Source organism: Hyalella azteca, unplaced genomic scaffold (assembly GCF_000764305.2).
Source record: "Hyalella azteca isolate HAZT.00-mixed unplaced genomic scaffold, Hazt_2.0.2 contig8627, whole genome shotgun sequence".
NCBI classification, from domain to species: domain Eukaryota; kingdom Metazoa; phylum Arthropoda; class Malacostraca; order Amphipoda; family Hyalellidae; genus Hyalella; species Hyalella azteca.
In genome coordinates, this window is record NW_025938715.1 from 75,886 (window position 1) to 81,885 (window position 6,000).

Here is a 6,000-nt window from a genome sequence, read left to right on the forward strand (position 1 = left end):
ATCAGTGCATGTGAAGTCGTACTAAATACTTCGATTGTTGATTCAAACTAACATTTCATTTTAAAATTTTATTTGAATTTCACGAAGTGCAAGAATTAAGGCCACGAACTTGATGCTGCATCTTTGGAAGGGAACATGCGGTTCATGTTTTCCCTGATCTTCCCTACCCGAATTTAATATGCTATGCAGTATGCAAATTTTTTGAAGAAAAATGATCCAAAACTACCCTAAAAGTTGCCTTGAACGGGTCAGGTGTTTAGGAAACCAGACCACAGCATGGAAAGGAAACATGCTTGCACAAAATTAAATTGAACGCAAATATATGAACATAAATATATTGCGGTTCCCTTAAACCATTTCATTTTATTATTTCAATTTGTGATTTTTTATTTCAATTTGTGATTAAATTACGACTGCACCCTGAAGCAAGACTCCCTTCTTGATTAGTTGCGTGTTTTTAAAAATTTTAAATTTAAAATTCAAACAAAAACTTATAGCATTTGTGCAGGTTTTTCGTCATATGTGAGGACTGATACTGCGAGGGACTTTGCTGATATTCAGCATCGCTCATGCTATTTGTTTTCAGCGCATCTAGAGAATAACCCAATATAAATTGAACGCAATAACCTAGAAGCAGATCTATTTTAATTGATAAAAATGGGCACTTGTTACTTTGCATTTGCATCAAATAAAATGATACTATCTCTTTAGTCGCATTAAGTCATTAATTAAGATGACACTCAAGTCACAACTGTAGCACGAATTGAACGACTGATACATACACTCATACGCTGATGCAGACCCTGGCATAAAAATACATTGAAGAAATCCTTGTAGGTGAAATCAATGTTTATAATGCGATCAGTTATTCGAAGATAAAAAATAAAATATTTTCAGTTCGATCTATTATCATTTGTTGGGTTTAGGTTGGCAGGTAATACCTAGCCAAGAAATTAAACAGGGCTGACTGAATATTGCCTTCTTATTTTTTCGATTTATTATCAATAGTTCGGCTATCGGCTATCGCCAAAACCGCCCGAAATAAAATTGAAATATTCTAATAGTTAGGCCTCTATTTATACGAGTGTTATCCATGCCTAGCGACAATCAAACCTCGGCCACCGATAAGCTGTCGGAAAAATAAGCAGACTGAGATTTTAAATGAGTAAATTCAGTTCTTCCGATGCGTCATCTAAGCCGACTAATCGTCGGCGGCGAGTGTCCACCGAAAAATCTGCCAAGATTTTTAGCTGGGTGTTAGGAAAACCTGCATTAGCTATGCAAACTCTGAAGCTCAGGCCTGATTGAATCTTTAATATAGAGCAGCTTAGACTCCCAAAGTGGATGATTCTCGAGGAATATCTTCATTGCTAGACATCCGCAGGGGAAATCAGGACTGGGACTCCCCCTTGAGCTAACGTTCTTCATTGTTGTTGCTGGGTGCTCTTGATTTGTTACGAAAATTAGAAAATTAGAAGCAAAAAAAAAAAAATTCAACTAAATTCACGTCATCTTCATAAAAGATTTAGTGAATTCATTTGGCTTTTTATTTGCTGGTAAATTTTTTTGTGAACTTAGGATTTAAAAAGACTAGTGAATGAATGAATAAATAATGAAGCACTGAATGAGATGACATTCTAGAAGAATTTTCATTTAAAATGAAAGGTCGAAGCTAATGAAGCTAATCCTCTGGGGTTGTGGATTAATTAAAAAAAGATTTGACACAAGTCATAAGTCAAGCGATCTTGTTTTTTTGATGGGGGGGGGGAGTGGATTAGGTCTTTGCCATGTTTACTAATGTTAAATTAAATTAATTTATAAATTAATTAACAGAGCAAAGAACCCAAAAACTTCATTAGGAAATTTCATTTAAAATTTCACTTTTTAAAGCGTTCCTTCTTCCTTCTGCTTGATTCTATATATATATTGAGGTCAAATGATTGCATAAAATGCAAATTAATTGAGATTTAACGACATAGAATTGGCCGAAAATTTTGAACAAATTTTTCAAGAAAAATAATCCGGGACGAAGTCCATTTTCGTATCAAAAAGTTCAATTATGCAGTAAAGTTAATGGTTACTTTATTTACAATGCAAGAATTGGACGCCAGATAATCCTCGAAGTACAAATACCAAATAAATAACAACTATAATTCCAAAACTACATATCTGGTAACATTTCAAACAATGCTTTGCTTGGAATATACAGCGTAGTCAAAATTCTCAACTATCTTGTACCGAATGTGGTACACGGTATTTTTAAATACTCAAATCGGACCGAATTTAAGACACGTTATTTTTAAATAACGTGTAATTTTTTTCTCACATCTCAGGTACCGGATTTATGACTCGGTATTTTCAGATCCTCAAATATAATATACCGAATGTAGGACACGGTTTTTCTAAATCCACAAATCTCAATGTATTACACGCTATTTTCAAAACTCTTCAAAACATCGATTAGTCGCAATGTTACACCTAAATTCTCACAGCTAATGAGGTGTGTGCGCAATTAGGTTTCCATTTCGATCAGTCTTGCAGCGTCTCTCTTTATTCAATCAGACACGAGTCAACGTACTGTAAAAATGGAGGCCGAAAAAATCATGAGTATCACTGGATTATATATGAAGAAATTTTATTTGAATGATTACTTATCCTCTTTATATTGTTTAGCCTTTATTTTCCATTTAATATTTTCCTCAATGAACGATCCAGATTATACATTCTGTCGAGCACATTTTTCATCCACCTACTGATAAAATAAAACTGAAACTTAGAATTCACAAACGAAGATAAATCTGGTCCTTCATGCGTTTAAATTATGAAATTGCAAATTTTCTTGCCGTGTCCGTAGTTCTTAACTTAAAGACTTTTCTTCATAATGTTCCCTAACACAATATCCCGTATGCAAGCGTTGAGTGTGGTTGCTGGAATTTCATAAGATGCCGAGACAGCTAAGTCGATAAAAAATTCCCCTTTAAATAATTCCAGAATCATAAGTAATAATGAAACAAATTTATTCCCATAAAATAGCCCTCATTCACGCCAGCAATCGAATGTTTTTTTCGTTGTTTATCCATCACAAGGCTTGTGGCAGCGTACAACGATGTTATTCTATCGGTAAGGGCCTTTAAGTCTTCAATAAATACCGCAGCAATAACATACGCTATAGAAACAACGACGGCAAACATATTCAAGTGTGAAGACTGCATTGCTTACACAGCAAAGATGCACAAAGGGCCTTCAAGTGACTGCAGTGATGTTGGCCAAACATGATGGCTGAATCGCTGCTTTGACGTTAACAGTAGCTGGTTAGTCTACACTCATAAAACTGAGTGACATTTTGTCTAAATAGCGATACACTTTGGCCCCTGATTGGGTCACCCTTGCACATCAGTTGCGCATTAATGCTCCGTCTACTCTCTGTTGGTGCGGTGGGTAAGNCCGTGTTAAACAATGGAAAGTTAAAAGATAATTTCGCCTCAATAGATTTCGATCCCTCATCGTGGTTCAAATAGAGCATCAGAAATCATGAATGAATCTATTTTTAATTGAAGATAGCTTTAAGATTACACCTGAATTGAATTTCAAATTTTATCACACGAATGCACATAATCCAGAGATCAGCGACATGACATGACAAAACAAGAAATAAGGTTTGGAAAGGCCATTCACATCAATAATACTAATATAATTAACTCACTTATTATAGTTATATATACTATAGTTTATTGAAGCGGCAAGCCTGCGAAAGCGTCTCTCGAGAACTACATAGCGCGCAGGACAACGGATCACCCGATCCTGGGGAGCGCGCATAGAGCAAGAAAATCAGACCCTGAAGGGGTAAACTTATGCGGTCAGCACGCGTAAGTTTGAACAGCACCAATATTCCGGCGATCAATAATTTGTCTCATTCATCATATTTTTGTTATATTATTTCCCCAGCAATAATGTTTCTCAGTTTAAATCGCCTAATTTTTTCCCGATTTTATTGAGGTAATTTGAAAAAGATTTGAATAATATAAGTAGAAACGGTTTTGGGTGAGAAGATTGAATTTTTTATTATCTAAAATAATCATTTAAATCACAATTTATAGGCAATTGAGGCGTTGCCTTTGTTCATAGTATTGCTCTTGACGGTCTATCACTAACCATTCATCACTCGGGGATTGCACCCGCTCGGTCAACTAAATTATCCGCATTATGTTTTAAATCTGTAGATATGTTTTTTTTGCCTGAAAAACAATACCTGGCATAGAAAACTTTACGCTCCTTGTAGCGAACAATGTTGACGTGTAGTTTATCCCACATCGATAAATAAAACACACGACTTATTTTTCTATCGTCTAGGATGCACCGTAATATGAAATTTACTAACGCAATGCAATGAAACATTATTTACAGTGTAACCCTGACTTATACAGTGCTGGGAAGTCGACCAAGTTCCGACTTACATTCGCCCAGCTTCTTGCGTGGCGTCGTAAAATAAGATGGGTTTACAGGGGAGTAAAGTGCGTGTGTTGCGGTGTGTTAGGAAGGCTTCCGATAAGTACCACAATCTTCATAAATATGAACAGAACCAATATTTGCCGGGCTACTTGCACCCGCAAACTGTCGAACCATTTTAGTTCTCCTCAAAAGGTGGGCCAATTAATCGTGTGAGGCACATTTGACCCGTTATGGGATTTCGTTCAACATTTCCTGACGCCGTTTATAATTCTGATTTCTAAGCATTTTTTAGCGTTCGTTATGAATGCTTAGTATTAAATTCTTGCGTGGCTCGTTATCGTTATAACTGCTGCGCACTCGGGAACTTAACAAACGCGTAAAAACATAATATGTAAAAATGTCAGCTGAAACTCGAATAAATGCATTTAAAAATATCATCACAACATTCTTCTTTGTCTTTTAGAAATTTTTTACCGAAATTTGACATTTATTTCATCATAAATGTTGTATTCATAAGATCTTCATATTTTATAAAAATTTTCCGCCTCATTGTCTACGTGTGAATGAGTTTTGTATACGAGTTTCATTTTTGAAGAATTCATATGAAAATCGTAACTCATTTATAACATTGAATTAAGAATGAAGTAAATTGGCGTAAAACACGACTCGTATCTTGTATGTTTGATAAACTTTAATTAAGACATAAAAACGACTACTCGAAACTTAAATTATAATATTCTTTATTCATGGTAGCAAGAATGCAAAATTTTCAACATTAATAATAAATTTTGTTAACAATGGTTTTTGGACATCGCAATAGGTATTTCCACTTTCCCTGCGTATTTCTCGTAAATTTGCGCTATGCAAGAAATGTGGGAAATTCCCGGCTGAAAATTGGTGATTTGGTACTGAAAATCCTCGCTGGGTCGCACATTACCGGGACCAAAGAAGCCTAGCCTAAAAATTTCAAAGCGAGTGTAAATAAAAAGAATTTCTGAAAACCCAAGAAAACCACCAGAAGAAAATAAGACGAATCTTATTTATTTTTTTCCGGAAATATGCCCGGTACTTCAACGAGGATGAGTGACGTGAGGTGGAAGATCAATAAAAGTATGGAGAATTTCTTCGACAAAATTTTCGGGCAAACTATTTATAGTTATTCACGAAAAATTATTTTTTGAATTAACACGTAATTCTTGATATTGATGGCAAGTAAGAAATTATTTTGCTCAAAGACTCAACTCTGACATTTGCGGAAAATAAAACAAATCACAGGCCGAAGGTAATTTCATGAAAGTAACAAATTTTCACACAAATCTTCGCTACCATTTTATTTTTGACTAAATTTGAAGTTTTCCAGCTAAATTCATGCCACACTGATTTTGATGCTATTACCTACAGAACATATTCTATTGTCTATTACTTTGTGCTATTTCAATAAATAATTTTAAATACAAATTTTAATAATAAGTGTCACAAAATTGACGGAATTAATATCTTTACATTTTGAATATAGTAACATTTACTCACCTAGAGTGTGCTGAAGGTCTT

The 6,000-nt window shown here is 34.8% G+C and overlaps 1 protein-coding gene across 1 annotated transcript in view; it reads right to left on the bottom strand.

Annotated features, from left to right (window-relative positions):
• Positions 1 to 6,000, bottom strand: part of LOC108680990 (5-hydroxytryptamine receptor 2A) — a 28,948-nt gene extending 22,948 nt beyond the window's left edge. The window contains exon 1 of the mRNA XM_018169923.2: positions 5,980 to 6,000. The gene's annotated coding sequence lies outside the window, so the exon portion shown is untranslated. The remainder of the gene's footprint in view (positions 1 to 5,979) is intronic.